Genomic DNA, 21664 nt, shown 5'->3' with positions numbered 1-21664 from the left:
ACAAAAACGCATTTCTAAATGCAAATTTACATTTAGAAATAACTAATAATTTTTTTTTTATAATTATGCTTACATACCATCAAGGTGGATAAAATATTAAATTAAAATATAAATATATTCATAAAAAATGTGTAATAAAATATAATCATCTAGTTTAGTGTAATCTGATTTTTTTTATTACACCATTTGTTAAAGATTATTTGGAAAACAGGTGTTTTTAGCATATGTCCAAACAAATATTACAAAAACACATTTGTAAATGCAAATTTACATTTAGAAATAACTAGTAAAATATAATATTTTTTAAACATATATATATGCGTTTGGCGCTGATGCTTTTATCCAATAATATATGCCTGGGATTGAACGTATGACCTAACTCAATGCGCTAGGGAGAGTATATGGTGACAAAATTTTAAAAAGATATTAGCTTAGAAACAGCATTTTTATAGCTCACTGCACTGTAAAAATTATATCAAATCAACAAATATTTTTATGTTACTTTAACAAATGAAATTCCAGTAAACAGTGGGAGGGACACTGCATTATTTGACAGAAAACTTCAAATACAAAAACTCAAAAATAAAAAGCTAAACATGTCACATATCTTTGGAAAGCTGAAATTCTTGTGATTCGAAAGATTTTAAGATACAATCAACACAGCAGGTACAATTTGTGTCCTTTTTATGCATTCTTTTAGCCTTTTTTAGGGAATTTTAACTTGATTTTATATGTTATGTCAACTTATCACAAGTCAAAATTTAAAATAGTAAGTTGACTTACAAAACCAAATTGTTTTAACTTCATGCTACATTTTTTTTACAGTGCATGTCTATTCAAACATAAATGCCTTTTATCATTAAACACAAAGGAGTGGGGTCAGTTGGGCATTTTGTACGGGTATAGGGTAGGCGCATGGTACGAGTTGGGATCTGGAAAGGTTATAGGGTTTATCTTGCTTTTTTCCCTCTCTCGTCGGGCTATTGGGTAGTCAGGCTAAGCATCATCATAACTTCTGATTGACACATGCAAATCCTCACAGCAAAATTGTTTAAAAACAGTTTAAAGAGTAACACTTGTGCTACTGTATAGCTTAGTGGTAAAGCATTGAGTTAGCAGCGCAACCGGCCATGGGTTTTGAACGCTGATAAAAAAAATTATACCTGGTAAGTTACTTTGGAAAAGTATCTGCCAAGTGCATACATGTATAATGATGACTTCTATAAAAGAATTACGTAAGACTACTTACAATTTTGATTACTTTTACACACTATACATTTGGATAAAAGTGTGTATATATTTAATTCAGTCCACTTCTAAAGCAAATAAACACTTTAGTTCTGTGTGGCTTTTGTAATCCCAAACTAACAGCACTTCCATAACTTTAAATAAGTCTACATCCACTTCAGCTCTGAATAAGAGAGTTACACTGCAGGGGAAAATATGATATTTGCATGCTGTGTGGCGCCCACCGAGGGCTAAATTGGAACGCCTCTAAAGATCATACACTTGATTATTAACTTTATTTGCCTCGTACACTTATTTTACGGCAACCATACAGACGTGAGTCTGAGTTAACGCTGAATTAAGAGTTGTATGTTGATATGTGTTTGGGCACAGGGGTGGATTAGGGTCCGTGTAATAGCTCTTCCGAGTACATTTATTGCTTACTACAAAAAATCGAGTAATTCTGTGTATCAGCATCAGGTTGGAAATTGCTTTGTATTAGCATTAACATTTGGTAAGCCTCTAATTCCCCTGTTTCTACAGCTGAGTGTGTTTCTATGCATTTACAAGTGCTTCCGATTCGTAGGAGTTCACTTAAATCGCTTTTCCGCCAAAGCCATGAACATAATAAACAAGCCAGCGTTGCTAAAGCGCCACACGGGAAAGATTGTTAAGGAGAAAGTTAAATGCTTACGCTAGGCGCACAGTTGTTTATGCGCTTGACATGTGGAAGAGAGAGAGAGATGAGCCTTTTTTACTTGGCTGTTATAAAAAGGATTTTGTTAGGGAGTGATAACAAAAATTAACTAATCAGTTTTTTTGGGGCTACTATGGTGGTACCATAGTACAGCTCAGATGCAAAACCCTCTAAGTGCATCTGACATGTTTTTTTTTTTTTGTAAACAAGTATTTTTATCAGACTCTTAAAGGATCCTGCCAATAAACCAGTATTTCTGAATGGATTTGAATCTGATGTATTTGATGAACGTATAATATGTGCTGAGAGCATTCGGTTAATATTGTTATTTTTGACGGAGGTGGCGTTCAGCGGCTTTTGAATCTGAGCTCCTCAATTACATTAATGCATTTGGAAGATGCTTATATCCACAGGGACTTACAGTACAGTGCATTACAAGGTATACATTTTATCAGTATGTGTGTTTGCTAAGAATCGAACCCATGACATTTTGCACTGCTAATTTAATGCAAATGCAAATAATAAATGAGCTACAGAAACTCTCTAATGTGGTACTTTGATTTATATCAAAGTATACTTTCAAAATGTTTTTAACATATATCAAAGTATATGCCACAGTAATATACCACGTTGTGTTTCGGTAGCTCAGGGAAAGTTGTAGGTTCAATCCCAGGGAACACATAATGATAAAATGTATAGCTTATAATGCAAGTCTTTTTGGATAAATGCATCTGCCAAATGCATACATGTGAAGTGATACTGTAGTACTTGAAAATATATTGTGTGTGATTGCAATATTTAAATTGCAATGGTTGTGACGAAAAACACATATTTTACCATGTGCAAAACATCATGCTAATGTGCTAAGTATTTGTTGGTTTAATGGCCATAATCCTCTTGGAAATGTACAGTAGCCCAAGTCAATGTGATTTATTGTCAGAGAAACAGGATGTGTAAAGAGAAACAAACATAGGGCAGGACATGATTTTATCCATTGTGAATTGATTGTATTGTGAAAAGGTTAAAGGGGACATGTTGGAGAAAAAAGGTTCTGGTGATGTTGGTGAAGTTTTTTCATAGGAGAAACAAGTTAATACATTTTAACAGGAAGAAATAGGTAATAAGTAAATAGGGACTAAATTTCATGTTAAACACACTGAAAAAAATGATTTTCATTAATTTTCAGTAAAAATATCAAAAAATTCTTAAATTAAGAAAGCCTGCAAACAAAAACAAGCATTTTTTTTCTTTTTTTCTTTAAGAAAAATGTTCAAGATTTTTTGCTTACCCCATTGGCAGAGTTTTCTGCTTGTTTTATGCACAAAATCACTTAAATTTGATCTTATTGGTCTAAAAACTAGACTTATTTTCTTGGTTCGTTTTGCTCATCCAGAATTTTTAGATATTTTTACTAAAAAAAACACGACAAAAATACTAAGAATTTTTTTTCCTGAAAATCCTTTTTTGCAGTGCAGCACAGGAAATAAAGATATGAAAGGAATAGTTTGTAAGAGTTTGCTGTCATAAGGTGGTACAGTACTTTCAAATGTCATGCACTCTAAGAAAGAAAGATACAAATGCTGTCACTGGGGTGGTATCTAGAACATACACCTGAAGAGTGTGCATAAGTACCTCAGGTGTACATATTGGTACCACATGTATACAAATCTGTATTTAAATGGTACATATTAGGACAGCCCCACACTGAAAAAAACAACTTGTAAAATTTACTTAAAAAAAATCCTCGTAACAATTTGCACGAACTTTTTTTAAGTAAAATTTACTGCTTTTTTATAAGTAAAACTTACCTACTAAAATCAAATAAAATTTACTTAAAATTGCATGATAAAACATATGTTAAATAATTAATTAAATGTTACTTAATTTTTTTATTTAAAAGTTAGATTTATTTTAATCGTTTAGGTAAAGTCTATTAGGTTTTTTTTTGAAAATTGAAGCATTGCTGTCCTAATAATATTAAATAAATCGTATTTTCTGTTTGTTTTTTCTTTAACATATTCCTATGGACCTAGTTATTTTTAGTGTTATAAATGGCATTATAACACAAAATTCATGACTGACAACAAGTCAGTCATTGAATAAACTTGATTCGGAACAGAAACGCACACAAACTTTCTCACATGCTTTATCAGCACTGTGGAGAGAATTACAATACACTGTTCTGAACAGGGTTCATGTAAAGAAACACTGATCACCTAAATGGTGACTTCACAAAAATATTATTCACAACAAAACAACATTAATAATATAAGAGCTTAAACCTTTATGACATTTTGCTAACAAATATTTAAGTAGTTAAAGTTCTTATCAGTTCTTATTCTGTGATAAAGTTTAAAAAATAAAAATATTCAGGCGCAAAGAATTGTGGGTATTCCTTTCAACATGTGCAAATAAATGTAAGTAAATTTTACTTAGATTTTTTAGTTTAATGGATTTAATATTTTTAAGTGAAATGAACCAAGATTTTTTACTTGAATCTGCTGAAGTTTTTGATTAAAATGTACTTAATTATTTTAGGACTATGTGCAGTGACTATAAAACGGTTAAATCATACAGGAAAATATCTAATAAGACTTACTATTCCCACACAGTTCATTTTTTACATTAATTAATTGTGTATTTATCATCATTTTACTTAGGAAAATCTAGTTCTCAATAAATGTTAATATTATTATGTAGAAATTATGAGAGTTAATCTAATAAATATTACTACACCAAAAAGTTCGTTTTTTCAGTGCAGCCCCCATTTACTTCCATTGCATTATAAAGAAAGCTGGAATAATTTTCGAAAGTCTTCCTTTTGTGTTCCAATAAAAACATTTGAAAAAAAATATTAAAAAGGTCAATATTCTAAAGGTAGATTAGTTTAATTATTTAAGTGAACTGACGCCACAGGTGTTTGAACAGAAACTGTCATGTGAGAGAGAGCAGGGTTTCCCGCAGCACATTTCAGTTCAGGCGGCCCGCCTAAGCTTGGAAACCATACCGCCTTAACTACGTCATCAAAAAAACAAACAAAAAAAAAACATTTGCTGCACAAAAGGCCGTCAAGTGCATGAGAAAGACGTGGCCCGGACCGTCATTGTATGGAGGATAACTAGCCAGTTGATAAAACATCTTGGAGTATAGCGCGGACGCGCTTCACACCGCGAGCGTGCACGCGCGCCACACGGCCGAAAGGAGATAAAGACGTGGTTCGTCATGTCTGGAGGAAAGCCAGTTAATAAAATGCGTGTTCGTGAGAACTGTAAGTGGACTTATGTTTTGGGTTTATTTAAGCCTGTATTAGTCTATAGTTCTTGCAAATTTAAAATAAGTTAGCTGGTGATTTTGTTGTTTGAGCAACCTGCTAGCTAGGTTTCACGTGCCTGTTGATTAGATATAAATGTTGAGCGCTCTTGCTCACTTTATTTATATGCATTATTTACATGCTACAGTAGTTACACTCCTTTAAGATAATGTAATTAATAGTGGGAAATAATCAGTAATTTTGTGGCGGACTGAGAAATAAATAAATGTATGGGAATGTACAACAACGCTCTCACTTGTGTGATGTCACAGCAGTAGGCAGCGCAAATATAACGACACGGCTTTAATCCCTCCCACGCCGTAGTGTTACTAAACTTGATGGAAAAGCTAACCAAGCCAAAGTGAGGTGAGCTGACCCGACCTGACCCAAACCAAACCGTGGGGTACTATGCAATGGAAAAGTGCCATAAGGTACTAATATGCACTTCTTGGTACCAATATGTACGTATGAGGAACTATTATGAACTCTTTAGGTGCAAAGGTGTATTTTTTAATAGGGTACTGCCCCAGTGACAGCTAGGGACCATTATTTGACTTTTTTTGACAGTGTAGATGATGACAACATGTTAATATTTGGGGGAACTATCATTTAAAAAAGAAAGATTTTACTTAATGGCAGTGTAGAATGAGAAGGCAAATAAAGTGCTTTATTAAAGGATTAGTCCATTTTCTTAAAAGAAAAATCCAGATAATTTACTCACCACCATGTCATCCAAAATGTTGATGTCTTTCTTTGTTCAGTCGAGAAGAAATTATGTTTTTTGAGGAAAACATTGCAGGATTTTTCTCATTTTAATGGACTTTAATAGAACCCAACATTTAATACTTAACTCAACACATAACAGTTTTTTTCAACGGAGTTTCAAATGACTATAAACAATCCCAAACGAGGCATAAGGGTCTTATTTAGCAAAACGATTGTCATTTTTGACAATAAAAATAACAAATATACACTTTTAAACCACAATTTCTTGTCTAGATCTGGTCCTGAAAGTGTCAGCGTGACCTCAGGCAATACGTCATGACGTCAAGAGGTCACAGAGGACGAACACGAAACTCCGCCCCAGTGTTTACAAGTGTTGAGAAAGAGGACCGTTCCGACGTTGTTGTATGTCAACTGATACTAATTAATGTCTTTGTGGCAGTTTATTGTTTACAATGGTCCGCAAATGTGCATTTTATATATGTAACATGTGACCTCCCAACGTCACTACGCATTTACGTTAGGTCGCGCTGGACCAGACCTTGACGAAAAGTTGTGGTTTAAAAGTACATATTTTTTATTTTTCTTGTAAAAAATGACAATCGTTTCGCTAGATAAGATCCTTATGCCTCGTTTGGGATCGTTTATAGTCCTTTGAAACTCCGTTGAAAAAAACTGTTAAGTGTTGAGTTAAGTATTAAATGTTGGGTTCTATTAAAGTCCATTAAAATTAGAAAAATCCTGCAATGTTTTCCTCAAAAAACATAATTTCTTCTCAACTGAACAAAGAAAGACATCAACATTTTGGATGACATGGTGGTGAGTAAATTATCTGGATTTTTCTTTTAAGAAAATGGACAAATCCTTTAAATGCGTATTAGAAAATAGAAATCTATGACATTTTTAGCGATATTGATAACGTAAAGAATACTGTTCTTTCTGAGGGTGAAAACCTTTGATATAGTTTATCTGTCACTGTGTTGGTGTGAGTGTTCATCATGACAGACTCTGCAGTCAAGCAGTCTCGGCTTCTGTCAGTGGAGTTGTCTTCAGATAGATGAAAGTGAATTCTGTCCACAAAAAAAAAACCCGCTCTGCGAAAGAGCGGGTCTGAGTGTCACACACATCACAACGGTTAGTTTGTCTTCTTTCCATCAGAAGACATACAGTACGTTTATTTATTTATTTACATTGAGTGGAGATGGCCTTATTTAAAATGGCTCAATTTGAATGATTGTGTATATAGAGGCTTTCAAGATTCAATTCATGCATTTGCCTGTTGTTGTGTTACTTTTTATTCTTAATTTAAAGCGAGGTTGAGTTTTTTAGGCAGTGCAAATCCGTTGCACGGCTGAACTCTTTTGGTGAGACGAAAGTGAAATTATTAGCACAATGACAAACATAAGCAGGTAAGCCTCACACTGTGGGCTCAGTCTTAGCTTGCCTTTCTTAAAGTAAACCACACAATGGTCAGACGTACTTCATTAGTCATCATAAACTCAATGCATTCAACAAAATTAAAATAATTTATCCTTGATGACTCATGTTAGGTTGATGTTTATTGTTCTCTACTTGACATATACTGAATTCATGGTCAATATCACTTTGGCAGTGCTTCTCTGCGGTATTTATTTGAGGAAGCAAAATCCCTTTTAGGGATGAAGCACCTGGGCCTGGCTGCTTAATGGAATAGCTTTAACATTAAGTAAATAAACTGCTTAAATTTGAAAGGTGTACAGTATGTGTGTGTATGAGAGAGAGAGAGAGAGAGAGAGAGAGAGAGAGAGAGAGGGAGGGAAGGAGGGAGTGTTTGTGCTGTGGGTGGAAAAGGAGATACAGCTCAGATTTTTGTGATTTTTAAAAACTGTCAATAAGACTTTAACTTTATGGACGTGAAGTATTTTTTTAATTAAAGGAAATTAAAATAATTTCAATAAATAATTTACATATTTAATAAATAACTATAATGAATAAAATCAAATACTGGTTAAGAACTGCCCACTTAGAAAGAAGTTGTCCGATTGACCCATAAAGTTGTTTTATTTAGGGAGTGGTTTATCTGAAATGGTTGATAGATAGCATAGTGTCATATAAATTTCTAAAGTTTGTTAGTTGAAAGTGTTTGCATTTATATCATTGTGGAGTATGTGTCACGCCTATGCATTTGGCAGAAGCTTTTATCCAAAGCGAAGGAATAGTTCACAAAAAAATTATCATGTACTCACCCTCATGTTGTTCCAAACCTGATACAACTGAATTTTTTTTGAAAAATGATAATAACCAAACAGATCTGGGGCACCATTTGATCTGGGGCACCATTTACTTCCATTGTATTATTATTTCCTACTATGGAAGTGAGTGGTGCCCCAGATCTGCTACAAACATTCTTAGAAATATTTTTATTTGTATTTAGTAGTGATAGGATAATATATTGCAGAGGCCGATATATCGGCCGATATTTTGACTTTTTTAATTATCGACATGAGCCGATAATTTTTTATTTAATCAGCCAGTAAATTTCTCTATTACTTGCATTTGATGTTTGTAAAAAAAGACACTCAGTGTCACTCAATGCAAAGCCAAAGTCTGGCAGACAGTAAAATGACCAATCATTATTCGCTTTTTAACATGAGGTTATGTTGTGTCACACACTAGTTTAACACACTTATTAATTATATATTTATAAATGTTATGCATAACAAATGTACTTTTATTACACCAATTTTCTGTTTGTCTCTTATTTACTGTAATAACATTTGTGTTATATTGGCATCATATCTGCAGCTTTCTTAATATCGGCCATAAAAAAAAAAACTCATATCGGTCGACCACTAGCATTTAGTTAAACAAATCTGGGGCATCATTCACTTCCATTGTATTATTTTTTTCTACAATAAAAAGTCAATGGTGCCCCAGATCTGGTTGGTTACAAACATTCTTCACAATATCTTCAGTTGTATTTAGTAGAACAGATCTGGGGAACCATTAACTTCCATTGTATAATTTTTTTCCTACCATTGAAGTCAATGGGGCCCCAAATCTGCCTAGTTACAAACATCTTCAAAATATCTTCATTTATATTTAGTAGAACAAAGAACGCTATACCGGTTTGAAACAACATGAGAGTGAGTAAATGATGACCGAATTTTAATTTTTGGGTGAACTATTCCTTTAAGTAATGACATCATTTTCATTTTAGATTTAAGTAATATTTAGCTTCAGCAAATTTGTTTGTGTTATTTGTGAGGTACTGCACAAAAAATATTAAATTATTAATTTTGTACTTCATATTTTACCATTCTCACTCTAATCAAATAAATAAACCGAACAGGCACGTTAAAAGCAAAACTATTTACTGTGTGTTTACAACCAGGTTGAAAACTGAGCCCTATAGTTGTTATTCATAAACACAGTCCTCCCAAGCTTGGGGGAGGAAAATAAAGAAGAAAAAAGAGAAAGCGGCAAAGAGCTTACGTCCAGAACCAAAAACAGGAATGACAAACACCATTAGCTGAAAAATTTCCATCTCATTGCAACTATGTTATTGTTTACTTTAGCATACACGTCCTAATATGGTTTCATCTCTGTTAAAACAGTGCAGAAGGAAGGCCAGAGGCCCAGCCCAGGGTAGCGACTTTGAAACGGCCACTTAAAGAATAAGAAACAAATGTCACATGTCAGCCAAAGGCCTTGACTCACTATTACAATATTCAACCCTACCCGCATCTCACCACATGACTACTAATGATTTTTTTGCCATTTTTCTCTCTCTCTGAGAAGTAAATTGATCTTTCTCATATTTTACTTAAATCTCTTTTTCTTTGTCTGTAGCCAGTCATATTCCAATCTTTACTCAATTTTTACATGAATGTAAACCCAATGAACGTACGTGACCACAGTTTGCTTTACTATGTTGAAATTAAATGGTTTTCTTTTGGGGTTTTCTTTTGAATAGAAAGTTTAAAGGGACACTCCACTTTTTTGAAAAAAAAATCCATATTTTCCAGCTCTTCTAGAGTTAAATATTTGATTTTTACCGTTTTGGAATCCATTCAGCCGATCTCCGGGTCTGGCGCTACCACCCCCAGCATAGCTCAGCACAATCCACCGAACCTGACCAGACCATTAGCATCACGCCAAAAAAATAACCAAAGAGTTTTGATATTTTTCCTATTTAAAACTTGACTCTTCTGTAGTTACATCGTTACAGTCTTACATACTAATAAGATTAAAAGTTGTGATTTTCTAAGCCGATATGGCTAGGAACTATACTCTCATTCTGGCCTAATAATCAAGGACTTTGCTGCCGTAACATGGCTGCAGCAGGCGTAGTGATATTACGCAGCAGCCGAAAATAGTTCCTTTGGTTACTTTCAATAGCAGAGGACTATTTTCAGGGACTGCGTAATATCATTGCGCCTTCTGCATTCATGTTACGACAGCAAAGTCCTTGATTATTATGCCAGAATGAGAGTATAGTTCCTAGCCATATCAGCCTAGAAAATCGCAACTTTAATTTTTATTACACGATGTAACTACAGAAGAGTCAAGTTTTACATAGGAAACAAATTGTAACTCTTTGGGTTATTTTTTAGCGTGATGCTAATGGTCTAATCAGATTCAATGGATTGTGCTAAGCTATGCTAAATGTGCTAGCGCCAGACCTGGAGATCAGCTGAATGGATTCCAAAACTGTAAAATCAAATATTTAACTCTAGGGAAGCTGGAAAATGAGCATATTCTCCATTAAGCTTTTTTTAAATATATTTTAAAAATATATATAATATATTGGACTATATTGCTATATGTACATAAATATTGCTAGTCAGAGGCAGGTGAGATAAGCGGAGGAGACATACTCATGCTAGAGACAATTTTATTTGATCAAAATGTGGACACGTCCTTGTGTAAAAGATGTGACATCACTATATTAATTTCTGTTTTCAGTTTTATACACACAAATAATGGTAAAAAACGGTTTCATCGGACGCACGTGATACACGTCTGGATCCGAACCTTACTTCTGGTTTCGTTTTTTTAATGGTCTGACTACTGTAGTTGCTAAACTGATCTCTTGAACAAATGCCTCGTCGAAAATAACAAATGTTTCGGTTTCCTAGGTAATCTATGTGTTGCTGTTTTTTGTTTGTTATATAAATAAACTACGTTTAAAGAACTTTGTTGTTATTTATTCTTAGCAGAGTTTACCGGAAGTTACGTGCAGACTGCGACAGCCGCTTGTTTATGTTGTTACTGCTGAAACGGTCTATAAGAAGGTTTATCACTGGGGTGTTATCTTTTCAAAAAGTACACGTTTGTACATAAAAGGTGAATATTGGTACCTTAAATTTACACATTGGTACCGTAGAGGTACATACTAGTACTTTAAATGTACATAACTGTACCTAAATTATACATATTAGGACATTTTTAAAAGGTACTGTCCCAGGACGTTTAGTACATTTTTTCTGAGAGTGCACTTACATTTACATTTAGGCATTTAGCAGGTGCTTTTTATCTAAAGCGAATTACAAAATTTAAGAAAACAGTAGAGGGATTTGCCTTAGGGGAAAAAATTGCTTAACTTTTAGTTGTGCAAGCTAACAGCCCCAGTTAACAAACATATACAAAAAGCCAAAAATATCATACATATTTTTTGTTTTGAATGACACTTTTAAGTTTTTCTTAGTTGTATACTTTTATCTTGAGCTTTTCTTCAATTAATCTGCTTTAATAGAGCCTCACTTTCTTCTTCTATCTCTCACAATCTTTCTCTCTCTTGCTCTTTTACTCTTTTGTTTGTTGTGGTTGCTTGTTCACTGGTCGCCTGTGTTTGTCTTGTTTAGGTATATATCAGTAGGGCATAAGGGTTGGTGTGTTTCAAGAGCAGATTAGTGCAGCCACAGGTTTGCGTCCCTTCTCTCTCGGCTCCCTCTTACACGAGACTTCAACCGCTATCTGACCAATCACACGCTTGTATTCACCTCTATGGTTGGTGAGTATATAAAAGATCTTTATATTGCTGGTATATGTACATTTTCTAAAAATTGAGCTTATGTGAATAGCCAGTGAGGTTTTCAACAAAGGGATAATGTGTTTAATGCCAAATGCATGTGACAGAATTTGTTTTTAACTAATAATGTGTTTTGAGTGCGGTTTTATTGGAATGGGCTTTTTAAAGGTAGAGCCCTCTACTTTGTAGATTAAGGATGTGGCCAACCTCACCTCACTTCTAAAATCCTCATGCTTATGAAATTTACACAGTGTTATCTGCGGCTGTAGATGAATGGCATACTGGGACATTGAGGAATGTTGAAGGTCAGTCGTTGTGACTTTATGTCTGAATCAGATGGTTGGTTCAGAGCAGGCTACACCATAGAGGTTTATTATTATTATTAGATGGCTTTCTTTATTGAAATATACAGAATGTTTTATTTAGCATTTTTTATAAATAACATTTTCTTTCAATTGTATAATATTGCAAGTCACGACACTCTCAGAATAAAGGTACAAAAAGTTGTCACTTGGACGGTAACTTTTGAAAAGGTCATTTTATGTTCCATTTAGGTACGTAATATGTACCTTTAAACCAGTATGTACCTCTAAAGGGGGTCGCACACTGGACGAGAAGCACCGCGTTGCGTCTAGGACAACTCTGAGATATTGTACACCGGAGGTGCACATTAAAGGGATAGTTCGGCCAAAAACGATATTAAACCCATGATTTACTCACCCCCAAGCTGTCCGAGTTGCATATGTCCATCGTTTTTCAGACAAACACATTTTCGGATATTTTAGAAAATATTTTAATTCTTTCTGTTGATTAAATGTAATGTTACGGGGTCCAGCCATAGTCCACGACCTTCAAGTCCAAAAAAAGTGCATCCATCCTTCACAAATAAATCCAAACGGCTCCAGGATGATAAACAAAGGTCTTCTGAGGGTAATCCGTGCGGTATTGTTGTAGAAATATCCATATTTAAAATTTTATTAACGTAATTAACTACCTTCCGGTAGCGCCGCCATCTTAGTATCATCCGCATTCAGGATGAGCGCTTACGGAGCGTACAGAGGTTTCTCTGCTGCTGCTCTGTCCCCCCGCCCTCCGAATTTGTCACTAAGAAAAGTGCGTACACTACGCTAATACTCTCTCCTGAGTCTAAGATGGCGGCGCTACCGGAAGGTAGTTAATTACGTTAATAAAATTTTAAATATGGATATTTCTACAACAACACCGCATGGATTACCCTCAGAAGACCTTTGTTTATCATCCTGAAGCCGTTTGGATTTAATTTGTGAAGGATGGACGCACTTTTTTTGGACTTGAAGGTCGTGGACTATTGCTGGACCCCGTAACATTACATTTAATCAACAGAAAGATCTAAAATATTTTCTAAAATATCCGAAAATGTGTTTGTCTGAAAAACGATGGACATATGCAACTCGGACAGCTTGGGGGTGAGTAAATCATGGGTTTAATATTGTTTTTGGCCGAACTATCCCTTTAAATAGCGTGAGCTTAGTCAGATAGCGTCTACTTCAAAATGCTAAATATACGTTAGCAGCCAATGTTAATTGCTAACGATTTGGGACAAATATGATGTTATTAAAGCAATAAGCCCCACGAAGCAGTGGGTTACCAGTGCATTTTATAACAGCTAAGGGGCGTTGTTAGCCTAAAACCCCCTTAGCTGTTATAAAATGCACTGTAACACCACTGCTTCGCGGGGCTTATTGCGTTTATAAAACGGTTACTTCATATGCATAGCAGAAGCGCATTGTTTTTTAAAACAGCTTGCAGTTGGCGGATTTTTTCCGCGCTGAAAGCCAGTGATCGCCGGTTTTTCCGCGCTCAGCTCTGAGTGTTGAGAGTTGAAAGCGACTCAACTTTGGGTGAAAAGCTTCGCTCATCAGTTCGATGTCAGTTCTCACACAGCCGTCCAATCACAGTGGAGGAGGGGCGGGACAAGTATCAAAACAACCAATTGGCTCACAGCTCAACTATCACAGCTACCAAAGCGCTTAGCTGAACAAAGCTGGCACTCAGCTGAAAAAACAGCTGGCATTCGGCGTCCTCCAGCCATTTTCAGCTGCGTAAAAAAGTTTTGGTGTGTCCCGCCCCTAAGGGGGCGGGCACACCAAAGCTTTTACGCCCGCAGCCGGCACATGTTTTCAATTGTTTCCAATGGAAGCTCTGCGTTTTTCTAATAAGTCAGCAGCTAGCATTTTTTTCGCTCTGCAAGATGGCGCTCTGCGTTTTTCCACACTCAGCTCTGAGCGCCGAGAGTTGAAAGAGATTCAATTTTGGGTGAAAAGCTTCGCTCTTCAGTTCGATGTCAGTTCTCTCACAGCCGTTCAATCACAGTGGAGGAGGGGCGGGACAAGTATCACAACAACCAATCCGCTCAAAGCTCAAGCATCACAGCTACCAAGGCGCTCGGCAGAAGAAAGCTGGCGCCCAGCTAAAAAAACAGCTGGCATTCGGCGTCCTCCAGGCGTTTCAGCCGCGTAAAAAGTTTAAGGCAGTGGTTCTCAAACTTTTTTGGTGTGCTCCTCCTTGTGTTTGGTGGCCCCCACTTGTGCCTTTCGTGGCCCCCAAAGAAATTTCATGACATAAAACATTGTAAAACATCAAATTTGAATTAAACAAAACTTATTCAAATAAACAATGTAGTGCTGTTGATATTTTTCTAAGGTTTAGTTACCCAGAATTCATGATAAAATAATGTATTTTATAAAATGTCACTTACTGCTTTATTACCGTAAAATAAAGGCGGTACAACAGATACTACTAAAAATTATTGACAAGTTTCATGAGATTTACCCCACTAGGTGACATTTTTTTCTTAGTAGTAAATAAACTGCTATTGACTTGTGTCTATTGACTAGTTCATGTTATGATGTTTCACTACTTCCAGGAATAGTCAGTATAATTGCTTATGGTTTTATTGCGTAAAATAATACCTTATGAATGGAAATGCATGCATACAGTAGTAATGCTATTGGTTTTTTATTTTAAATGCTGTCTGTCTGGCTCAATCCTGCAAGAAGTATAAACTATTGTCACCTTGCAGAATGGAGGCGGATGGCACATAAGTAATCCGTATTGATTTTACCATTACAATGTTGTAAGTGATAACTACGTTAACAGGTGCTATAAAACCAAAGCACTAATTAGGCTGTATTTCATACCAACCATTAGGTAGGCTTTTTAATTCAACGATGATACCAAAGTGATCAATTTTCCCTGAGGTTTTGTGTTTTGAAAAAACCAGCAAGCCTCATTGAATGGGATTGTTTTTCCACCGTCTCTTAATGAACTTTGTGTGACGGTTGTTTGCCAATTTCAAGGTCAAGTTCGTAGAACGGGTGCACGTTTACTTGTAAACATGTTTACATCCAGACTTGTGTAAATACAATGTGCACAGGCTCAGAGAGGCCATACCGGTTTACTCGATGCCTTTAGTTTTGTTTTGGATAGTTTTAGCACCTCGCAGACGAGCGAGCGTTTGCGCGAGCATCAGTGTGGCCACCTGCAAAAAAGTATAGTTTCATAACCTCAAAGTGTGCGTGTGCTTACAATAACCGTCTGCTTATAATCAGAGGCCACGAGTATAAAGAAAAGAAAGAAGGCAATGAAAGCAAAAATGAAAAAAAAAGAGTGTCAGTGGTATTAAATATGAATTAATGGAATGGAGACTAGACACAGCTGCGGTGGAAGGGAAAAAAATTAATACAATTTATGTTGCCAGCTAGTAGGCACGTAGGTACATTTGGACTTAGTATCCTTTAATTAGAAGTGAGATATTAGCATTTCATAGGGATTTACACAGGCAAGACGCCGCCACAGACAGGAGCACTTTCATTTCGCTCTGTTCTGAATGTAATGAGTAGTGTCATTAGTTGATGGAGAGGACTCTGCCCCGGCTCTACCTTGAAAGGCACGTCATTTACATACTTCTTAGGAATATGGGCTATAATGGATCCCTCAATGAATAAAATAAAATAGCACTTCTTTAAAATTTGAAGAGTCTGTAATGCTCATGGCCCCGATTCATTCGTGGCGTCAGTCGAGACATCAAGAATCTCGGGTGAGGGGGTGAGTAGAGATTGACTTATGTCTTCGAGTTAAGACCTCAGATTTTGCTCTGGGAACAGAATAGTGCGTCATAAATTCAGAATGAGATCAATAATATGGTGACATGAAAGTGTTGGAGCTGTGGATCAAAGTAAGGGGAACGTATGACACCAACTCTGCTGTTTGTATGCAGGTTTTGTGTGTCTGTGTGTGTGTGTGATCTTTTTAGTTTTGCTAAGGGGTTGGAAGGTTTATAAGCCGAATGGTTTGGGGTTTTAATACTGGTGCACTTGCTTTCAATAGATGGCAATAGTTGAAAGAATTGTTTCCCAAAAAACTCAATTCTGTGATCATTTAGTTACCATATGGTGAATGTGGAAAGACTTATGTTGCTCCAAAGCAATATAATATTTGTTCGAGTTTTTAAAGGGATAGTTCTCTTTAAAGAAAAACCCGACCCAAGATAAACCTGAGAAAATTATACCCAAGTCCGACCCGAACCTGTGGCAATTTTTTGAAACCCAACTGGACCAGAATTTAATCGGCACCAGTGTATGTGCAGTCTGCATCCCTGCACGCACCAGTCAGACAGAAGAAACCCTGTTGATGGACCCTGATTTGGTCCGCTGCTCCATTTATTTTCCTTTGTTATTTGGCGACGACACCAATGTAACCATGTAATGCTTTTGGCACAGAGGGGGGGGGGGTTGGAATAGGATTCGATTGACACACGTGAGATAATTTGGGACCGTTCAGCAAAAACACTTTCCTTTTTTATTTCGCAACAACACCAAGGTAACCGCTAAAATGTGCATTTAAAATTGATTGGCAGGTCTGTCTCAATGAAAATGTACCTACCATTAGCCACACAATGTCACAAGCGCTCCTGGCAAACGAGGGGGGGTTGGAAAAGGACTCGATGGACACACGCAAGATAATTCGGGTTCGTTCGGCAAAAACACATTCATTTTAAATTACCCGAGACCTGATGGCGCTATTATTCTACCCTATCTCGTGGCCGTGGCACACATGAAACTTTTAGACCGGACACACTCGGGTCGGACCTCGGGTTTTCGTTTCAAAGTGGATGAAGATCTATAGTACGGGGCTCTCATATTCTTTCATAAGGCCGAACAATTCTACAGGCGCCCCTGCCTGGGGCTGTCAAGCTCCAACAAAATACAAATATATTACCAATCTTTTGAAGATGTCGCAAGCGTTCCTGGCAACAGAGGGGGGGTTGAAAAAGGACTCGATGGACACATGCGAGATAATTCGGGTCCGTTCGGCAAAAACACATTCCTTTGTTATTTGGCGACGACACCAAGGTAACCGCTAAAATGTGCATTTAAAATAAATTGATTGACAGATCTGTCTCAACGAAAATTAACTTTCGGCCAGCCACACGATGTCGCAAGCGCTTTTGGCAAATAGAGGGGGGTTGGAAAAGGACTCGATGGACACATGCAAGATAATTCGGGTCCGTTCGGCAAAAACACATTCCTTTGTTATTTGGCAACGACACCAAGGTAACCGCTAAAATGTGCAATTAAAATAAATTGATTGACAGATCTGTCTCAACGAAAATTAACTTACGGCCAGCCACACGATGTCGCAAGCGCTGTTGGCAAATAGGGGGGGGGTTGGAAAAGGACTCGATGGACACACGCGAGATAATTCGGGTCCGTTCGGCAAAAACACATTCCTTTGTTATTTGGCGACGACACCAAGGTAACCGCTAAAATGTGCAATTAAAATAAATTGATTGACAGATCTGTCTCAACAAAAAATTAACCTACGGCCAGCCACACGATGTCGCAAGCGCTTTTGGCAAATAGGGGGGTGGGGTTGGAAAAGGACTCGATGGACACACGCGAGATAATTCGGGTCCGTCCGGCAAAAACACATTCCTTTGTTATTTGGCGACGACACAAAGGTAACCGCTAAAATGTGCATTTAAAATAAATTGATTGACAGATCTGTCTCAACGAAAATTAACTTTCGGCCAGCCACACGATGTCGCAAGCGCTTTTGGCAAATAGAGGGGGGTTGGAAAAGGACTCGATGGACACACGCGAGATAATTCGGGTCTGTTCGGCAAAAACACATTCCTTTGTTATTTGGCGACGACACAAAGGTAACCGCTAAAATGTGCATTTAAAATAAATTGATTGACAGATCTGTCTCAACGAAAATTAACTTACGGCCAGCCACACGATGTCGCAAGCGCTTTTGGCAAATAGAGGAGGGTTGGAAAAGGACTCGATGGACACACGCGAGATAATTCGGGTCCGTTCGGCAAAAACACATTCCTTTGTTATTTGGCGACGACACAAAGGTAACCGCTAAAATGTGCATTTAAAATAAATTGATTGACAGATCTGTCTCAACGAAAATTAACCTACGGCCAGCCACACGATGTCGCAAGCGCTTTTGGCAAATAGAGGGGGGTTGAAAAAGGACTCGATGGACACATGCGAGATAATTCGGGTTCGTTCGGCAAAAACACATTCCTTTGTTATTTGGCGACGACACAAAGGTAACCGCTAAAATGTGCATTTAAAATAAATTGATTGACAGATCTGTCTCAACGAAAATTAACCTACGGCCAGCCACACGATGTCGCAAGTGCTTTTGGCAAATAGAGGGGGGTTGGAAAAGGACTCGATGGACACACGCGAGATAATTCGTGTCCGTTCGGCAAAAACACATTCCTTTGTTATTTGGCGACGACACAAAGGTAACCGCTAAAATGTGCAATTAAAATAAATTGATTGACAGATCTGTCTCAACGAAAATTAACTTACGACCAGCCACACGATGTCGCAAGCGCTTTTGGCAAATAGAGAGGGGTTGGAAAAGGACTCGATGGACACACGCGATATAATTCGGGTCCGTTCGGCAAAAACACATTCCATTGTTATTTGGCGATGACACAAAGGTAACCGCTTTTAGACCCGAACCCACTCGGGTCTTGGGTCGGACCTGGGGTTTTCAGATCTAAGTGGACCCGTAAAGATCTATAGTAGAGGGCCCTCAAATTCTTTCATAGGGCCCAATATTGCTGCAGGCACCCCTGGGGCTATCGACCTCCAAAAATACAAATATATTACCAATCTTTTAAAGACACACAATGGCTTTGTGTGTCAAATACCACAAAAAATGCACTTATTATCTTCTAGTGTGCTTTCCGCCTGCTGCACTCTTAAAAATATTTTTTTTCTACAGTGATGCCATAGAAGAACCTTTATTAGGAACTTTTAGTCCAGATTATTAAATCAATGAGTAAGAATCTGAGGACTGCCAAAGAGTTGAATAGTGTCCTAAATTTTGGTCCGTTCCTTACACAAAGCCATCATATGATTTCAGAATGTCTTCATTTATGATAATTCGGTTGGAAAGTGAAGGCTCTTTTCTTCCCTTTCAAATGTCAGCTTTCCTTCATCTCGCTCTCACTTTCTCTTACTCTCTCTTTTTTCTGTTTCACACATACACTCACATTTCCACCAGATCAGTCAGGAGGTGATTTGTATTTTATTGATGAGCTCCAGAGCGGCGGTTGTGGGAAGTTGTACAGTACCTTTGATCAGAGCAACTCTAGGTAATGAAACCCGAGGGTGTGACGTCCGCCAGGTAACCAACCACCACCATTCACGACAAGACCTTAGGATTAGGAAAACACACAGTGTAGACAAGGCAACCCTTTCCCCCCTCCCCTACGAAAACACATATTTGTTTTGATTCCGACTTGTACACGAGCAACAATTACCGCTTTTCATTAACGGAAATTGGGTATTTGTTTTAAACTTTAACCAATCACTTTGATATGCTAATTACGCCGTAATTTAATTTGAGTCTCGTAATGATGATGCCGTTATTATGGACATAAATGATGCAGTTAAGCAGAGAGTAATCTCATTTGCATACTGTACATGCCAGTAAATTAAGGCCTTTCCTGCTTGGCTTCAACTTTAATTTTCCACTTCTTTTCACACATCCTTTCTCCCAGCCCTCCGTCTAATAACAGGCGTTTGCGTGTTTGATGCGGAGAGCTGCCGTTATGCCACGAGTCTAGTCATAATATGTTATACATAAAGGGGCTTGTTAGCACATCTCTAAGATTCGAGGTGCCTCTCTCTTACTAAAATTTGTGCTCGCAATATTCATTTCTCCTTTGTTTGCGCACAAAGGCATAAAATCAAAGCATTTCTGCAGCGGGTGCCGTTGTTTTGATCATGTTGAACGGTTTAAAGACCGTTTGGATGCTCGTAATGAATTTAGTTACGGGACGAGCAGAGCATACACTGAAAAAAAATTATTCATTCAATTTACTCAATTTTTTAAGGTAAGTGGTTGCAATCAATTTATATAAGCTACATTTAAACAAAAGGTTTTTTTTAATTTAAATGTAGCTTAAATAAATTGATTACCTTAAAAAAATTGAGTAAATTGAATGAATCATTTTTTCAGTGTACGTATTTAAATTCCTCGTTCACGGTAATGCAATTTCCGTAAATCTTAAAATGGTAACGCTTAGTTTTCGTAGATTATTAATTGATTTTGTTTATTGTATTCCCGTACAATTTTGGTCACAAAAAACATGTTAATACGAATACACTTTCTCTTTGTAATTTGAGTCTCTCCGCCTCTCTCTCTTTCTCTCTCTCTCCGGGCGGAGGAGATATTTTATGGACTTAATGCTGACAATACAATTGCCCTTCAGCGCGAATGCTTTTCCATTTTGTACCATAAAGAATATTATTTTCCTGCCAGCCAATTTTCTCCGTTAGTCCCTAATTGGCTCCATAAATCTGGTGGCGTGGAGGGTGAGGAATGTTTCGGTGTCGCCGAGTGTAATCCTCACCCTTATTTACCAATTCATTAAGATTCATTGATGCACGATCGGGTGAGAGGAAATGACAGCATAAATCAGGGTTCCAACATAATGACCCTAATCAGCTGGGAATTGCGGAAAATGGCATGATGAACTATGTCCTTGCGTTAGTGCCCACCGTACGTTGTCATTGCTCGTGCTTTATGGGTGGGATGCATCTCTCTGACAGGGACTGTATTTAACACAAAAAAGAGTTGTTAAAAAGCCGATTCCATTAAAGCGCTCGTCGGTTTCACGCAAGGTCTTTTGCTGTTTAGCCCCAGCATGCCCTTTACCTTTGGTTTAACAGCTTAATGGCAGACAGGGGACTCGACCCTTTCTTTTTAACCCATTGCGGGAATGCATATATCTCTATCTATACCTCTGGAGCTTTTAGTGTAATGACACGCCTCTTAATCTGCTACATTGATGCTATAGAAATAAAGGTTTATGATACCAGTAAACCAGAAGGGATGCCATATGTCTGCTCATTTCGTAACAAACATTTTGTAGTAAACATTCAGATAGGTATTTCATTTTAGGCATAACGCTACAATTTGGCACCGGCACCTCGCAGCTGTGCAATATCCCTTTCTCGATATTGGCTATGCATGCAGGACGGAAACTATACAGAGCGACGTTGTGGTTGATATCTGTGGTGAAGGATCTTTGTCGTATAAAAGTATAGATCATGTGATTCCTTAAATGTTGCAAAGCAGTCTTTCGGGGTTCCCCTACAGCTTTTGCTTTTAACAA

The 21664-nt window shown here is 37.2% G+C and overlaps 1 protein-coding gene across 10 annotated transcripts in view; it reads left to right on the top strand.

Annotated features, from left to right (window-relative positions):
- foxp1b (forkhead box P1b) overlaps window positions 1-21664 on the top strand; it is a 246457-nt gene that overhangs the window by 83957 nt on the left and 140836 nt on the right. For 2 of the 10 annotated variants that reach the window (XM_055212472.2, XM_055212473.2), the window contains one exon: window positions 11804-11952. The exons of the other annotated variants lie outside the window; for them this stretch is intronic. The gene's annotated coding sequence lies outside the window, so the exon portion shown is untranslated. The remainder of the gene's footprint in view (window positions 1-11803; window positions 11953-21664) is intronic. 10 annotated transcript variants of the gene reach the window in all.

The sequence above is a fragment of the Misgurnus anguillicaudatus genome, chromosome 8, assembly GCF_027580225.2.
Source record: "Misgurnus anguillicaudatus chromosome 8, ASM2758022v2, whole genome shotgun sequence".
Lineage (NCBI taxonomy): Eukaryota > Metazoa > Chordata > Actinopteri > Cypriniformes > Cobitidae > Misgurnus > Misgurnus anguillicaudatus.
This window is presented reverse-complemented; position numbering and strand designations above follow the sequence as displayed.